Source organism: Dromaius novaehollandiae, chromosome 7 (assembly GCF_036370855.1).
Source record: "Dromaius novaehollandiae isolate bDroNov1 chromosome 7, bDroNov1.hap1, whole genome shotgun sequence".
Classification (NCBI taxonomy): Eukaryota; Metazoa; Chordata; class Aves; order Casuariiformes; family Dromaiidae; genus Dromaius; species Dromaius novaehollandiae.
In genome coordinates this window covers 9,124,056-9,142,528 of record NC_088104.1, presented here as the reverse complement: position 1 = coordinate 9,142,528, position 18,473 = coordinate 9,124,056, and the positions used below count along the sequence as shown (strand labels likewise).

The 18,473-nt window shown below is 45.2% G+C and overlaps 1 protein-coding gene across 1 annotated transcript in view; it reads left to right on the top strand.

The window, feature by feature from the left end:
- Positions 1–18,473, top strand: part of GPR39 (G protein-coupled receptor 39) — an 81,049-nt gene that overhangs the window by 61,374 nt on the left and 1,202 nt on the right. The window lies entirely within an intron of this gene.

Here is an 18,473-nt window from a genome sequence, read left to right as displayed (position 1 = left end):
GGTGGACTTGGAGATCCAAGCGTGTTGGTTGCTCTACCGCAGGATAGTGGTTTCCCTGTGATGTTGGGCAAATGCCTTCACGCCTGTGGTGTCTTCCTATCTATTAATAGAAAAGAAGCAAGAAAAAATACCTGTTGCATCTTTCGAGCCTGCCGCTACCGTTTACCTGTGTGTTTACCCGTTTTAGGTGTTTCCCTGCGTCCAGGCAGGAATTTGTGTTTGCACAGTGCCCGGCGCAGGGCGGCTGTGATCCCGCGGGGCTGAGATCAAAGATCAAAGCAGGTCCTTGTCCTTGGTGCCTCTGCTGGGGAGTCCCACGCGCGAACGCTTGGACGGCAGAAACTCGTTTCAGCGGGGACGGGCGCCGTGCCCTGCCCCGGGCGTTTCTGGGGACTGACAGCCCCAACCGTATGTGCGCTGGGAGGAGATTTCGGTGCCTGAAGCGCTGTAGTGCCGAGCAATGGAGCGCTGGCACATAGCGTGCTTAGCTCCATCCCTTTCACCAAGACTAATTTATGGCCTAACAAAATAACCAGAAATGTTAAATGCCTCCGCTGAGGAATCCTATGGCAGGAGTAGCTGTGACCTTCAGATTCAAGGCTTGTTTTGTTTTTCTGAAGCGCAGCTAGGTAAAACGTGGCTTTGGGTTACTGCTGGTCCTGTTTTCCTCATCAAAGGTGAACTTACGTTTTGCATTTGCACTTGGTGAGAACAGGGACTTTCTGCTTGGAATCGGCAGCGGTGCTTTGTTTAGCTTTTACAGCTGTATAACAAATCTAACAGTTAGGGGCGTAACGCTGGTGTTTGTCACCGAAATCCATTAGCCCGCGGCGTGCCGAGAAGGCCCCTGGCATGAAAACTGGAAGACGCATTTGCTTGAGCATCCTTTTCCTCTGAGTACTGACTCGCGTCTGCTCGCTGCTGTTTCATTATATACGAACCAAACACAGAAAAAGTTATTTACGACTTTCGAGCATTCCTGCGTGCAGTATGGAGAGAGACTTCCCCTTGGCTTCAGGACAGAAGATGTGGCTTTTGTTTTATGTTGTGTTATTTGCGTGCAGCGAGAGTGTGAAACCTTGCCCCTTTCTGTACCGATTTGCCTGCCCTCGTCCATGACTGGTATTGACAAAAACAAATTGTGAGCTACTTGGATCTGCACTGGATGGGAAAATAGCCTGTTGGGTTCTTGGAAAGCGTTCTGGCTCGAGCGCACTTCTCTGTATTTATTCAGACACTTTGATTGCCATGGAGCATGGCAGCTTTAAAGGACTTCACCAGCGAGAAAGTGCTTCAAGAAACAATTAGATTTCCCAGCCCCGTCACTCGGAGAAGCGGCGCCGCCCGGGCACCGAGGGGGGCCAAATTGCCCGTGGAAGTGAAGGAGCCCAGGTTGGATCAGCATCAACTAGACGTGGCGTTTTTGCGCAGCTGTTACTAGGAGACAGAGCTCAATCCTTGCTACTGCTCTGATTTCTCTGTGCCAGGCTTTTGTTTTCTGGCCTTGGGGTTTTTCCTTTCCCCTGGCTTTCGTTCGTCCTGCAGGATCTCTGCCAGCCCCGGAGCATCTTCTGCCTTTCCCTCCCGTCGGCCTCCTCTCCTCCCACCCTCGCACCCACGTGCGCTGCTGGCAATTTGGGGCACTTAAAACTTCTCTGCAGCAGCCGTAGGCTAAAAAAGATGGGTTTCGGACGACCTTGCAGCATCTCCGGGGGCTCCGCCATCCCCTCGGCACTGGTACTCCGCTCAGGAGCAGGGTCATTTTGAGACTGGGTTATTTCTTCTTAAATGACTTTAATATCCGTTCTCTTTTAAGTGGCAATACAAAACCCTTCTGCCTTTCTCTCCATGGTCAGGACATAGCAAGGCCAAGTGCCCGTGGACGTTAATGCAACGCAAACGCTCTCAGCATCGCGTTGGGTTCCCGTTAGGCAGCGAGGACGGAGGCTTTGCCCTGCTCCCAGCTCCGACACCCAAACTGCACGCGCGGCTCCCGGGAGCGAGGGCCCTCCTTTAGCGCTACGGGCGCTCCGCGCTCTTCAAAAACACGTGGCTAACATTGATTTGTTCCTGAAACGCCTTCTAAAGGCCTTTTTTATTCCCCCTTCTTTTTTTTCCCTCTTCTCCCTGGGAAACGTAGCGGCAGGCTGTGCGCCGGGGACGTTTGCTGTCCCGTTGTACCCGCCGTCGATCCACGCTCTGGCCGGACCGGCTGTAACGCGGTGCCCGCCCAGCGCGTGCCGAGGAGCTCTGGGGTGGAGCGCTCTGCGTTCGGAGACCGTCGCTTGATTTATCTCTTATTTCCAGGTGCGGAGCTGAAAGTAAACTGTCGCTGTAAATCACAAATTCAAGCAGAGTAGAGCACAGCGCACAATTTGCATACTTCCATACCACTTAATTAGCGGGGAAAAAAATCCCTTGTTCCGTACAAATGTACAAGGCGAATTCTTTCTCTTAACGCTTTGGATGGGGAAAATGTCCTTTTGAGTCCCACATGTCTAATGCTGCTGCTCATCTTGTTGCAACAGACTTTTAATTTTGCCCCTGGGACCAGATAGTGAAGTAGCTTTTTTTTAAAGCCCAAACCCAGCATGCGGCTCAATCTGTGAAACAGTCCGTGTCTGCTTCTCGAACAAAACGCAGCACTAATGCCTCTTAACCCGGGGCTGATTCCACTGACCCTTCTTTTTTTAAAAAAAGAAAAGCCTTTTGCACTTGCTGATTGCAGCAACCGCCATCTCCTGTCCTAGCAGTCCTAGGTGAAGCTGAGCTACGTGTCTTCCCCAAAGGTGTTCCCATCTGCCTCCTGTCCAAAATCACCTTCTGACCGCAGCTTGTTCTCTTCTGTGTCTAGACCTTCTTCTTCACAAGCCCCTTATTTTCTTGAAGCCACCTCTATGGAAAACAGAATAATATACTCAAACAAGCGGAATAAAATTTAGGAAAAGAAGTGATTCTTGATGCGATCACTGCCTGCGACTCTCCTATCCTACCGTCCCTCGCTCTCCTTCTGGCGTTACCCTTTAAATCCCTCTTGTGCTGCTGGATGACCACCTCCAGCACTTGCATCCTGTCCTTCCCTCTGCTCTTCGTCTTGGCATTTTTAAATTGCTCCAGCAGCCTCGTAATTTTGAACTGAAATCGTTTTGCTGCACTCACTTAGGACAGTGCCCAAACCACCTGCTTTTTAGACCAGGGTGACTCAAGTCCTGCTCCTGGAGTGTCTGTGGAGCTTAGAGGTTCTCGAAGTGCTCCAAATGTGGGCAAAATAGTCAAGCCGGAAGATGGGAAGGAGAGAACATCCCTTTCAGGAAAACATCCGAAATTTCTGTTCCTATGTTTTTTCTAGGTCTGCCCTTTTCAGTTGCTATTTAAACACAAACCTAAAAACCTACTATCCCCTTATAAAATGAAATATCCTGCTTTAAAAGAATAAGCAAACAAACAGTAACACTGTCTTCTGATTTATTGGTGTGATTTTTTTTTCCAAAGGTAGCCTCTAACAGGCTTTTCTGTTGCGGCTGCAAACATTGCATTGTACATAAGATTTTCCTGTTCAGATCAATTTGCTAAAGTCTCATTTAGTTTCAAAGTGGTTCATTTTGTTGAGGCTTCATTTTGTTCAGGCTAGCAACTCAAGAGGTTTCCTGTAGCTTAGAGAGATTGCTTTTGAATTGGTACATTATTCAGTCATGAATTGTTTCTTTAGTATATGAGCAGCTGAGTGGGGCTTTTCATTACAAATATGAGTTTGAGTGCAGAACAAATACTATTTTGGCCAAACAAAAAATGTAAAATTAAGCATGAGTCTTCATAGTATGCTGTGATGCTTTTCTATAGTGCATGCATGGGGGTTTTTTGTAAGTACTTAGTGAGAACCTCCTGGAGGGCATAGTAATATGATTGACTGCGCGCAGAATTTTAAGAATAATACAATACGTTGTGGAAATATGGGTACACTGGTCAGAAACGAAACTATTTCCTATTAGCAGAAGATACAAGCAAATAATTTTGGTCGTCTTGATTAGTTACTAATTAAATGGGTCTTCAGTTGCCTTCAGCACCTGACCCCATTGCAGTGCTCCAAGTGGATGCAACGACCTTGCAGCAGAAACTGAAGCGATGATGTGGCGGTGAGGAGCAGGGCAGGGGCAGCAAGTGCCCCGGCCTTTCGAGATGGTTCTCCTCCACGCTGTCCCTTGTTGTTTATCAGCATATATGATTGCTTGCACCTAACTTGGATTAGTTTTCATCTCTGCAGGGTTTTTTTTGTTTTTTTTTTTTTTTTTGTCCAATAAAGTTAACTTGGGTAAACAGAAAGCAGTGGGAGAGAAACGTCTGTTTTTCACAGATGTCGTCTCTGAACGTCAGAGATTCTGCAGATGGGAGATGCCTGTAGCAAATCAGATGACAGTGTTTGCTTAGTGTGTGGCAGAAAATCGGAGGACCTTGTGTATTCCAGTGTGTTAATACAGAGATTTGGGAGCTCGTCTGTGCTCAGAAGCAGATCACCTGCCTTGTTTTGCTGCAAGAGGCTGCCCTGGTTTTAGCAGTCCAGTTTGAACGGGCAGTGCAACTGCCCAGGGTTCACGGTAACACCACACCAAGGTCCTTAGCTCCCTTTCGTCAAGGAGCTAGGAGTCCCTTCTTGTTCTGATATCCTGGAAGAGAAAAATCCCTCTTAATCTTGAATATTTTAAGAAAATGTCCTACTACTAGCTCTTGGGAGTTAGCTTTGCTCTCCAGTAGGTGAAAACCTTACAAAGCTAAAGAAAAAGGAACCTAGAGAATCTCTCTCCCCAGGATGTCTTAGCCGATAGGTCTGAGCAGACAAACTTATTTCAAAGCAAGAGCGCGTGCTGGGGAGGGGATGAGCAGTGAAGGTCTGGTGGATGTAGCTGTGAGAATCAGGTGGGCAGAGCAGCTACTTGGTTCTGTAGCGATGTCAGAGGCACTTGGACTATTTATTTCTGTCACGGTACAGGTCCAACTGAAGACCAGCGATTGAATGTAAGGGGCTATGTAAATATATAGGTAAGTCCCCGAACATTTATAATTGTAGAAAAGATTTGAACTAAAAGGGGGTTAAAAGAGGGGATTCTGAACAAGCCAACAGCAACTTCTTTTTAGTTTTAGTTGCTTTTTTATGAATGTTAATCCATAATCTAATCTAAAATGCACACACTGTCCTTTTAGTTCCTGTAGATAATGACATTTAGGCATCTTTTTTCCCTTGTTCATAGTCATATATTTGTTATATGCGAACGGGTTATTGTAAAAGTCTTTTCTCCATCCCTGTGGTCTTAAGTGCCCAAAGCTGAAGCAGCTGCAGGAGGCTGGAAGAGGAAATGTGTTTTGTGACTCAAAGTAGTGTAGATTCAGCACAGGGAATATTTAAGAGTGTCGTGTCCTTGCTAAAATCCTGTACTTCACTGTGCTCTGGAAATCATCGTAATTATCACCAGATTCCGTAATTTCCATTAAAAATGGCATAATTGAATCAAATGCCTGGTTACATCTTGACTTCTCATCCATGTTAATAGGATTTACTCTAAAACACACTCTCTTGTTCCTGTATTTTCCAGGGGGGGAGCAAGCTGCTGGATAGTTGGAGCTCTGGTTTAATTAGTTTTGTCAAGTCTTACAGTTCTTGGTGTTTCTTGGAAAGGTGCTACAAAAGGTAGAGAAAGCGGCATGCTCCAGCTCCACCTGGAATACCCTGGTTCCCTGTGGATCCACCTCCAGGAAACAAGGGAGAGTTAAAAGGCGAGCAAAAATGTACCCTGTCAGGCTTGGATGAAGAAAGGAACAGAGACAGTTTTTTTTCTAAGGCTAAAAATTATTATAAGGGGATTTGCTTTAAATAAATTAATTAAGAAAACCAGCAAACCAAACTGATGTCTTCTAATACTGAGATGCAAGGCGAAGACTGTACTTGAGGACAGGAGCAAGAAGTGCTGTCTCACAGGTGCTGCGAGATGTTGCTGCACGCGGGCCAGCTGAGACAAGGCTATCTCAAAGCAAAGTGCAGATATCAGAGCACAGACACGAGGCTCCCAAGCGAACAGTGCCTGCTCGCTCGCTGAACCCGTGCTCGGGTGCTTGTTCGAATGCCGTTTCATCGAGCCCTCCTTACCTGACGTGGGGAGCACTGACCCTGCGTTAGGCTCCTGCCGCGGTTGTGACGAGGGGGAGGAATACGCTGTCTTGTCTCTGGTCTTGGGAAAGGTTTGAGAAAGGAGGTTTGACATGTTTGCCCTCGTTACGATTCACTGGACAGCTCCAAAATGTAAATAAAAGGGGAGACAGGTGCTTTGCTGAAATGGAAATAGCGCTGCTTCCTGAATGATCTTCTCCCGGGGAAGCTGGAAGCCAAGCAGGGTTCGGTCGGGCATTTTTCTGAGCATGAGTTTGGGTAGCTTCACTGCTTGGAGGCTTTGATCTGTTTATCAAAGGATAGATCTAATTCAAAGAATAAAACTGCATTGTTGTTTAATAGTTACTATATGTTTCCACCGTCAACGTGCTTGCCGGTACCACTTCAGGGAATCAGACTGGAATTTAGTCCTCATTCACCTGCAGCTTTGAAATTGCCTCTGTAACTATATTGGAGATGCCTGAATCAGAGCTTTCCCTCTTTCCTTTCTCTTTGTGATAGATAACCGTCTTCTACTGTGAAATATCTCATTTCTCATGGCAGCATTTCCAGGCAAGAACAGCTTCGTAACTCTCCTACAGTTTATGATCTTCCTTAAATCTTAAAACAAATCGGTTCTGAAGATGTGTGAAACTTCACATTTTATTTTTACCACATTTGTTTGCTTGTTTCCCTCTGAAAAGATGAGGAATCTATTCAGATCAGAAAAATACTCACCGTTGTCATAAAAAGAAGTTTATCGGTGCGGTTAGAAGAACGCCAGGGTCCTTCGTGCCCCCTTTGCCAGGCAGCTCCACCCACCCCTGCTGCCCCCCAGCCGCACACTGCAGCTGCCTCCCCTGCCTTCAGGATAAACCCTTCTTAACAATACAGATAGCCTTACCAATAGGAATAAATATATAAAAAGTATATATATAATCTTGTAATGGTTGTAAGAGCAAGCCATATGAACGTGGGGTTAGCTCCAGAAGCTCTTTTGGTTGCACACGTGAATGTTGTGGCCAGGCTGCAAACCGAGGGACTGATGCTGTGGACACAGTGTGGGAACTCCTCATTTTCCTCCCACCAAGGGAAACTGAGGTATCGCTAGTCTAGAGGACTGCTATAGTTGCCCCTCATCAGTGACAGATGAGAAGAATGACTTGGACATTGGTCCCCAAGTGCAACCACCCAACCGCCAGACTTTGCGTCTCCCGTGCTGCAGCTGCCTTTGCATGTTTCTGCTCTCCACTCTCGGAGTGTCGTTTCCCGTTTGGGGCTTTTGGTGTACGATGTGAATAGCTGCACGTAATTTTTATGGCAATTTGCTTTGTTTTCTCTTCTCACTTAGGCTGCTGAACACAAACGCCAATTGCTTTTGCTTTTTAAAGCAGCTGGCGATCATGATCTTGCTACCACTTACGCATCAATAATTCCATTTTCAACTTGCTAGCTATGGAGCAGCCCGTTTTTTTCATTTGATGGTTTTCAGTACAAAAATCTGACTTGGAGATTGATAATATCACTGCAGTCTAGGAGGAGTTTTGCCGATTCCTGCTATGACAATTGGTTCCGCATAACACGTAGCTCAAGCTTGTCTTCCTGGCAGGGCCCTCGAGTATCTTGTGTATCTGCTGATCTAATATTTTGGCTCCCTGTGTTGGTATTCTGCTGCTGGTTCTTCAGTGATTTCTCCTGCTGAATTGCAATAGATGAGCTGTTTAATGTTGCAACGGCTGATTTTGTCATTTAAAAACAAAAAAACCCTCAATTCTAAATTGTGTTTGCTAGTTAGAACTCTGAATTTAAATGAGATTTATATGGAAAATGTATTTTTTCCATTGTTTCTCCAATGCAGAAAGAAAACAAGTCTTCACTCTTTTTAAAAGGAAATCAAAGCAACCAGTGCAAGAAGTTATTTAGCAGGGAAGAAGCATCAATAAAAACAAAACCTGTTCCCTTCTACCCATTTGTGTCCATAGTTGTGTTTTTAAAAATACTTTCTCAATGCAGAAATAACCATTTCTGATAAACATGTATGTTCTGACAGCTGCAACTTTAACATTTCTGAAGAGGAACAATTTAAAAAGTGTTTATTATACCACAGTATGCCTTCAGGTCATGATTGTATGTACATTTCCACAATATATTTCACAGAATCACAGAGTGGTTGAGGTTGGAAGGGACCTCTGGAAATCATCTAGTCCAACCCCCTTGCTCAAGCAGGGTCACCTCCAGCACATTGCCCAGCATCGCGTCCAGGTGGGTTTTGAATATCTCCAGAGAAGGAGACTCCACAACCTCTCTGGGCAACCTGTTCCAGTGCTCTGTCACCCTCATGGTAAAGAAGTTTTCCTCATGTTCAGATGGGACTTCCTGTGCTTCAGTTTGTGCCCGTTGCCTCTTGTCCTGTCGCTGGGCACCACTGAGAAGAGTCTGGGCCCATCCTCTCGACACCCTCCCTTCAGATACTTACACACACTGATAAGATCTCCCCTCAGCCTTCTCTTCTCCAGGCTGAACAGTCCCAGCTCTCTCAGCCTTTCCCCACCTGAGAGATGCTCCAGTCCACTCATCATCTTCATAGCCCTCCGCTGGACTCGCTCCAGTAGCTCCACGTCTCTCTTGTACTGGGGAGCCCAGAACTGGACACAGCACTCCAGATCTGGCCTCACCAGGGCTGAGTAGAGGGGGAGGATCACCTCCCTCGACCTGCTGGCAACGCTCTTCCTAATGCAGCCCAGGATACCATGGGCCTTCTTGGCCACAAGGGCACATTGCTGGCTCATGGTTAATTTGTTGTCCACCAAGACTCCCAGGTCCTTCTCCGCAGAGCTGCTTTCCAGCAGGTCAACTCCCAACCTGTACTGGTGCACGGGGTTATTTCTCCCTAGGTGCAGGACCCTGCACTTGCCTTTGTTGAACCTCATGAGGTTCCTGTCTGCCCAACTCTCCAGCCTGTCCAGGTCTCTCTGAATGGCAGCACAGCCCTCTGGGGTGTGAGCCACTCCTCCCAGTTTTGTGTCCTCAGCAAGCTTGCTGAGGGTGCACTCTGTCCCTTCATCCAGGCCACTGATGGATAACTTGAACAAGACGGGACCCAGTACTGACCCTTGGGGGACACCACTAGCTACAGGACTCCGACTAGACTGCGCCACTGATCACAACCCTCTGAGCTCTGCCAGATCTTCTTCGTGATCTTCTTGACCCTCACAGTAGCCTTGGATTAAACTTTTTTTGTGTGTATTTACTGGATTATTTGTTGTAGTGAATGGAAATGGGTGACTTGAAAGCCAATGCTGGATTTTGTAGCTTTTATTGACAAACCACAGGGGACGGGCACCTGGATGAAATAGAGCCGATCCTTGCTTCAAATACCGGGTTGGTACTTACTGCCAGGCATTACGATTGCACAACTGTTTACCTGCCTATGTGAAGGAAAGCACCAAACTGGACAAGGGGATAGATCGGGTTTGCGGTGTGAACGGCTTCGTGTGCCCCCCGAGCTGCGGTCGCTGCAGAGCAGGGCTCGAGGCACGTCAGCAGCGTCACCCGAAAGGCAACCCGCTGCGTGCCGGGCTCACCGCCTCTGCGGGGAGGCTCATTTGGCCCTCCACGTCCAAAAGGAATTATCCAGTTAAAATATCGTGGATTAAGCCATCGGTTCTGTTTAAAGTTGTGCACATTTAAAATTAAATTATAGCTGATGATGAGCGCTTAGAGGAGGTTTGCAATTAGAAGGGTATAGCCAAGTTGCAAGATAAATTTGTGTTTGAAGTATAAATTCTAACATAATAAGCAGCAGCGATAACCGGCCATTAAAAGGTCGGTCTTCCTCTTTTTAGAAGGAACTTGTGTAGGGGATATTTTCAAAGGTGCTGGTGTGGCTTTGTAACAGTGACAGTAAGTGTGTCCATAATTGCCCCAAATTATTTTTAAGTATTATGATTTCCACTAATGTATTTCCAGTAACGTATGATCATGTATGCCTTTTAAAAGCATATCAGGCCTTTAATAACTCTTTTTGCAAGAAGGCTGCTTATGTTCAGTAACAATACTTCTGTCATGAAACTTCCTTGAGCATTTTTAGCTTTTTATTAGTGCTTGCACTGTGAAATGACAGTACTTAAAAATATTTGAGAAGCAAAACTTGAGGCTGTTAAGAACTGAAGATAATTGTCAGGTATTTTAACTTTCTGAGAAGTAAAACTGTAAACACTTGTGTCCTGATTAATTAAGTTCTGCATATCTACGTCCCCTGACAACTTCAGGTGCATCCGATATCGTTCTGCCTAACGGCTGAGGGCTGTTGAGTGACAGTGCCAAGCAAAAATAGCGTCCTCCTCTGAAGAGCTCTGTTTGTCACTGGTTAGAGAAGTGTGTGAAGGGATCCCTAGAAGCTGTTCTATTTTAATGTTGCAGTCGGAAAAGATCTTATTGCATGTAGCGTGTCCCGTGAGCCCCAGCTGGAAAGATGGATTTGTGATACGTATTCTTGAAACGTGACTTGGAACTTCGGCTTGGCTCCGTGGAAGTCTCTCATGCTGTTCTCCTTGTTTAGTGGTGATGTTTGTGTTTCTCAGCCCAATATGTGATCGATCAGAAATTTTTATAGAAATTAGAATCCAGAAGTTTTTATAATGCTCAGAGCAAGAACTGTAGATGACTAAGGTATAAAGGAGATTGAAGGATCCTCCCTCTGCAAGAAAGCTCACAGGCTCCTGGGCAAGTGTTAGAGAAGGGGGTTGCTGGCAGTGTCAAATTAGCCTCGCCCTGTGCCGCTGAGCAGCTGTTTTGACATTGCTGTGCTGCTTCCAGCCTCGAGCCGCTCCTCCTTGCCAGCCAAGGAGAAGGAAACGTGCGACTGAGCAGGGTGGGCAGCGGCTGAGCAAGCAGTGGATGATACGGGGATTGCCGGCAGAGAGGCGTCATCTGTTGTTTAGATGCGTCTTTGATTTGACCCAAGATTGGTCCAAACCTCTGACAAGCCAATTTGGTGGCAATGATCTCCTGGTAGCATCCTCAAGGGTGTTTGTGGGGGAGTAGAGTCTAATCCAAGTGACCAAGTAAACTTCAGCCTGTGCTAATATCTCCCAGGTCTTAGTGATGACTTATCTTGGCATCTAGGCACCTCTGTGAAATGAAGCATCAAAAGCAGCTGCGGGTGATTTTCAGATTGCCAAGGGTGGCAAATGCTTCCGTGATATTCTTCTCAATACCCCTGACGGCTCCACTTATCTATGGAAGCTTTGAATAGGGATAAAAATAAATTCCCTGTGTTTTCATTTCTGCACACTTGAACACATTGCTGCTTTGAGAAAAGAGCTGCTGTTTACAGGAAGAATGCAATGTGTCTCCTTAACATTTGTGATTTAGCCAGACCCTTTATGGTGTCTTCAGCTGGGAGAAAGACAGCTTCATGTGCAACAGAACAGCAACATATTTATTAAAACCTTGCAGTGTTGTTCCATTTATTGCACCAAGAGGCAATTCAGTGCCTCTTGGTGCCTTTCATTTATTGCACTGCTTTGCAGGACAGCACTGTCCTCATCGCCAAACCGCGCGCTCTAATGAGATGTATCATTGTCGTAGAGCCACCGTGGAGCCCAAGACGCGCTAATGGACACCAAAGGTACCCAGATCCCTCTGGAGGCTGTGGGAATTGCTGGTCCATTGGTTTTTTTGCTGGAAGCTGTTGACAGGATCAGACGTACATGGAGCTGGTTTTCAACTGTTTGTCCCAGGCCATATGGTTAATTCTTCCAGCACTATTTATAAAGATAACTAGTTCGTTACTGGCTTCTGTTCAGCTTTAACCCGTTCTGAGAAGGGCAGTGTCTTGGTTGCCAGAGCTGCTCCTGGAGCGCTAGGAGATTCGTCTGCTTGTGCTGGTGACAAAAATGTTGTCTTGCGACCTCCTTTATCCTCGTTATCCTGGCAATATCGGCACAGATGGGAGAAGGGGCTGGGTTTTATCTAAGCTTTGTGTTGCTGCTGGCACCCCGTGGTACGCGGTCTGCAGGCACGGTGGCTCTCGCAGCAAGGGCAGCAGGTAACTGCTGTGCAGAGGTGAGGAAACTCCCATCGCTGCGGAGGGTGGGCGCGTAGCAGCCAGACTGAGCCAGGACATCTGTTTGGTGGTTAGAACAAGTCTGATACGGAAGCGACTGGGAGACGCACCGACCATTTCCGCTCAATGTCACCTCCGTAGTTACTGCCGGGATGGTTTACTTATTGCCTCCTTCCCTTCCAGAGTAGCATTTCTGAAAGGCAAATCCGTGGTTCTGGCAGCTGGGGGTACAGGGAGCAGAGATGCCAAATAACTTGAGCTCATACAAAATGCATGTAGCAATGCACATAGTGACTACTTTCAGGGAACATCAAAATTTATTGTCCCTTGAACTGAATATAACAAAGCAGTGTCAATATTTATCTCTCAGGTTAATACATTTTTACATTCACCTCAACATACATCAATATGTGCTTATTATTATTATAATGTTCGTCCTTCAGCAGAGGAAACTCGCACTGTGGGTGAAAGAGGGAAAAGGGAGACTTACATTAGTATTCTTTTCCTGTTTTAAACTTCCTCACATACTTTATCCTGTACTTGGAGCACATTGCAGTCCTCATTCAAGCAAAACTCTTATTGATGGTTGTGACACTCTGTGCACTAAGGAGTACAGGATTGAGTAATTGATTTTTGGGAAAATGTAACGTTAACTGTCACCAGTACGAGGAGCAGTGGAACCATCACTTCTGTGTTTATAGACTAGTAACTTGGTGGTGCTTTCCGTAGTAACTGTGTAACTAAAAAGGATGTACTTAACTGCTTACAGAAACGGAGACATGCAGCAGGATACAAGACATAAATTGGCAAGGTTTTGATTCTCAGATCTATCCGTGAATCACTGCCTACAAAATGATGCTGTTAGTTTAACAGAGTGACATCGCAGATTTGCTAGGAACCGTGTGTTAAGCTTGTCTCTTGGCTCTGTTTTCTGTGGCGCTTGGTGCCTGATTTGCATCTGAAATCTTATTTATGGGCATTCTTTAACACCACAGAGAATACAGTGGCGTATTTGGGCCACCTGCATTTGGTCCGGGAAGCGAGTGGGTCTGGGCAAGAAAAGAGTGTGGCTGCTCCCTCGTGTCCTAGGGATGATCCTTCCTGTCCTCTCTCCGTCGTGGTGCTGGTTCTAGGGCTTGGAGAGCAAGATGAGGACGATTTCCTAGACAGATGAGGGCAGGATACCCAGAAAGGACATGGGCATGGTGGCACTGAATGTCACGAGACTTGCTAGGCTGTACAAAGGCCTTTTAGCTCATGCTTTGTCCTACAGGAGCCAGTTTAGGTGGAGCTATCAGCTGTGAGAACACCCCAGGATTTAGGCAGAACCACTGTTAAATTCCACAGAAACACTGAAGAAATGCTTCTGTTCTGCTGGGCATCTTGCCTTTAGTCCTGCTGGCCTCAAACAGGGGAGAGGTGAAGGGTTAGGAGATAAAGAGACCAGAAGCAGTAGGAAAAGGTGTGTTCCTCTCTCCCAACCCCTTCCATCAAGACAGTTATTTGCTGTTTGTCAGCGAGAGAGAGAGGCCTTTGATCCCCATGTTGATCTGGGTGGGGGCTGAACACCAGGTATTCACCAGAGGCTGTTAAATGCAGAAAGTTTGGATCTGAAGTTCTACCCAGTTGCTGGTGGAACAGAGAAACTTCTCCAAACTCTTCCCTCCAAGGAGAAATGTCAGGAAATCACAGAGGCCAGAGCGCAGAGAAGATAGTCCCCTCCTGGGGATGCTGCGGTCTTGCTAGATTTAACGCCCCTGGAGAGCGCGGTCTCCATCGCTCCTGCGCACTACAGCGTTGCCCCGCAGAGCCAGCACCCACCCGGCGTGATTCTGGCTGGTTCCCTTGCTGCACTTGGGAGTCAGAATCACAGCAGTGAGAGCAATGTGTGTGTGAGAGCTGACACTGAAATAGAAAATAAGCAAAAATAGCCGCGGTGTCAAATGCAGCCGGGCGTCGCGGCAGCCGCAGGCGTAGCACGTGTGCTGGCTGGGCGTTTTTCTTAATGGAAGCTGGGAGTCTGTCCTGACAAAACAAACCCATGGCGTATGTCCCTACTTATAATGAAAGGCAAGTTTACTTTTTTTGGGTGCTGGTTAAAATAATAAACGAGCACCAAAACCCACCTCCTAAAAATAACGTTCCTTGTACTTGATTCAGTGCATTTTTTTTTCTTCTCCTGAGTTAGTTAGTTGTGATTCAGTTTATGACCATCAGCAACCTGATGAGAGAGAAGCTGTGTTTGCTCGTGTTTCTAAAGTTATTTTCAGCAGAGCCAAAGGGGGAACCTGATGCCTTCGTTGCCGTTAGTATTGCTTTACGATGGTAAGCTTGATAATGAGGGAAGGTCTCGGGCTTGCCTCTTTTGGGAGCTGACGACTCTGGAGTGTGGCAGGGAGGCTTTGTAAGGCATAAGGCATTAATGTCGTGTGACGCCTTTGAGTATAGAGTCAGGCCAAGGATGCGAATGTGAAGCGAGAGCTTAAAAAAAAAAAAAAACACACACACAAAAAACCCTCCCTCTGAACCAACTGCACTGCTGCCTGCACTTGACTCATAGCTCGGCTAACCATATGCTTATATCCCACTGACAATTGCCATTTAAATGTCAGTTTATAAGCAGATGTTGAGAACCCTCCTTTGTGCCATTAATTTAATCACAGAAAAACAAAGTTTGCGATTTAACCCCGCTTAAGCTAGTGGCGATTAGCGCCGGCGCCGAGCAGCACGGGGGCATGTGCGAGGCGCCGGGGCCCCGCGGCAGCTCGGCTAACGGGTCTGGCATCCAGATACACCACGTTGTTGGCGCTTCCTCGCGACAATTATGATTTTGGAGACGATTCCAAGTTTGCTGGGTTGGCTGTTGGTGGCCAGGATAAAGTGTGGAAAGGTTAGACTGTGAAAGGAGACAGATGTAAATGCTCAGGTGCAGGAAAAAAAGATTAAAAATCTGTTTGACAGAAGAACTAGCAAAATCTGGAAGGGCGGAGAAGGGAGCCCGCTGCACTCACCCAGACATTAGCATATATTTAAAATCCTTCCCAATAAAGTTCATAATGAATTTAATTCAGTCCCCTATGGCCCAGAGGAATGTTCGGAGTAATAAAAAAGTATTGTTAAGGGAGAGATGACTGCCAAACTCCTATTCTGTGCCAGTGATGCATATTCATATTATTGGCACTTAAACGCTAGGTTTACTTTACTACCTAAATGATCCTTTGTCGCATATTAAGACTTAATACTATAAGACCCACTTTTGAGAAGTTGCAATAACAATTCCCAGCTTAAATTGTTGTTAAATTTGTATTTTTTTTCTTTTTAAAGCGTTTTGTTTTGTTTTGTTTTGTTTTGCAAATTAATAATTGAATGTGCCCTTTCCTGTTTTGGGTAAGCTATTTTGTGTCTGGCTGATGGCTTAACTTTTTAAAATGGGTTTAATCAATCTCATAACACCCTTCATGTCTCCTCTTTTTTTAAAAAAAAAAAGTTACCTTGAACTATCTGCATCAATGTTAAGTGAATTATAAGCTCAAATGCTTACTTAAAGGTTGGGATGTATTCACTTACACGTAGTCAGCTAAGTAAAGCAAGGTCTCCTGGCTTCGGCTTGCATAGTTTAATGCACTTTTGAAGATTAAACCAAGTACGGTGACTCAGACGTGTGTTGGAAATTTCAAGTACCAGTGATGGAAGCTGCTGGACCTCAGCATTGCCGTGTTTATAAACATCGTTATTACGTGGAGGATAAATCTGTGCTCTCGCCTAGTAGCTTGTGTCACTTCAGTGCATTAGTCAGGAAAACTGAAAAAATATGGCATTATTTTTTTCAGTTTTATAAGAAGTGGAAGGGAAAGTTGGATATGAGACAAAATGTGTAGGAGTTTAATTCCTAGCAGGCAGAAAGGTCTAGGGGAAAATGCATCAGGGCTGGAAGAAGATGCCGTCTGTTTTACAGTCAAGTGGATACAAAGTTGTTTAAGCATCTTCTACATATTACATTACAAAAAGGAAGATTTCTAGAACCTGTGTTCAAGTTCAAGTTGATTGCAGCAATAATTGAGTCAAAATATTTAATATGCTAAGGTCTGAATAAGAATATAAAGATCTTTCTTTGATACACTTAGGTTTACATCATACCTCTGAGTCGAGTGTGAACACTTAGGGAAAAAAAATCTGATTTTTCTTTTTTTTTTTTTTTTTTGCCAGCATGTTTATTTACATGGTGCAGCTCCTTTAAAACAATGAGCATTTTTCCAAGGGTAAAAATGAACAAATATTCATCTCTGGAAAAAATGACAAAGTTTACAAAGACAACTACTCCCCCCACACAAAGACTAACCAACCTCCACCATAACTAACCTCCGTAGTGCAAGGGCACAAGCAGCTCATTTTTTCACTTGCTGTACACACAGTGAAATATTAAATTCTCCAGAACAAAAATGTCTCAAAAATATAAGGCGGAATCTTAAACATTGGGCAGTTTGGACTGAAAAGAAGGGTCAGTGGCAAAGAATTCACATACAAGAGAAAAAATTAGACATTGCAGCGCACTGTGTTTGGGCTTAAAGCGAATGCATGCACTGTTTGCTCACAATTTTTCACAACGGCATTTGTAATTTAGGAAATTGTATATTAATCAGCAAGATGAAATAGCTTCTTTCTAATTAAGAATGAGGATTTATTTACAAAATAGAGCTTATTTTTCTCCCTGAAAGAGATCATCTGGTAAAACTTGGCAAGAATTTTGCAGGCCTTGTTTGGTGGGCTATAATGATTTAAGTTGCTCGGGGCAAAGCCCCCCACCAACCCGTAGCTCACCTTAGCTGCCTGTTTATGGGGCTGCTCGCAAGTCGCTGCTCGGGGCTCCTTATGGCCCGTCGTTCCTTGCCAGGCCTGCTAGCCCTACGCTTGGTGTGCTGACAGCAGAGAGAAAAACACTGAAGCCTGGAAAATTTGCAGGACTTGGAGCTCAGATGAGCTTATGCCAGGGAGAGGCACACACATCCCGCAGGGTCTGGAAGAAATGAGGCAAGAGGCAGAAAAAGGGGGACGCAGCCAAGCAAAGGGTTTGCAAATAGCGACTGGGGCTAAGGGGAATTATGAGAGGTGAAGAATAGAAAATGGAAAAGATTACTGCATTTATCACTTACCTGCTAAAACAGGCTCCCAAGTCTTTTTTTTTTTTTTCCCCAAGCCTGACAATCTAGTGATGTATGTTCATATGCTGCTTTCCCATCCTTCAAAAGAGTACGCTATTATCAAAATTAAATGTGATTCCAAATTAAATGTGATGTTAAGTGATCAGGGAAGCAAGGGATCAAAGTCATCTTCTATTTGGTATTATGCCAGTGAAGTCACAAATTTGTTAAAAAAATCAATTATGACTGTCATGAAGAAAATTAATTTCTTTTTTAAAAAAATCAGAAGTTTCACATCTTTTTCCTTGATTTTGAGGGGATTAGAGGGAACTTTAACATACTCTGTTTAAGCCCTGGTAGTTTCAAAGTTACCTTTTCTGTCTCTTCTCCCCCCACCCTTCTTTACGTTCATTTCTTCCTGCTAGCAAAATATCATTTTCTGTCTTGAAAAAGCAGGAAATGCACCACTTCAGAATTGCATTCCTACAATGGTCTGTTTAATAGGGTTATAGATATATAATCTGACTTACTCTAGGCAGGAAAGTATTAAAATGTTTTTGTGCTTCTGTTAAGAAAGCTAGACTTTGGAGATTAAAAAGGTAACAAAAATCTGCTGAAATTGTAAACCATGCAGCATGAAGATACGCTTTGCCGTTTTGTATGTCTGCAGCAGGGTACCAACCTGCAAATTCTGTTCCCACTAAGTGTTCATATAAGGCACATTTGCTGCAAAGAGAAAAATAAAGTGGAAAGAGTAAACTCTCGAATGTATTTTTGTTTTAGAAGCAATGCTTTTGGCGGGAGGAATTGAGGAGGACTTACTTGTGCACCTTGCAGTTCTTGTAAGACATCAGGGTTTCCTGCACTTATTCTTAGGTGCATTGGGGGCAGTAGACGCCAGTAAGGATGTGGATGCCTTTTCCCCGCTCTGTTTCCCACCTCGGACCAGAGCTCCTGAAGTGACCCAAACGCTGGTTCAGCGCTGCAGTCCCAAAAGTGGCGTCACTGCTGCAACTCCCCGCACGCCTGCTCCTAAAGGCAGAACCTTCAGACATCCAGTGCTTAAGTCACCCCCTTTTTAATGCAGTTAGCGATGCAGCAACATGTATTTATATTACAGATATAAATA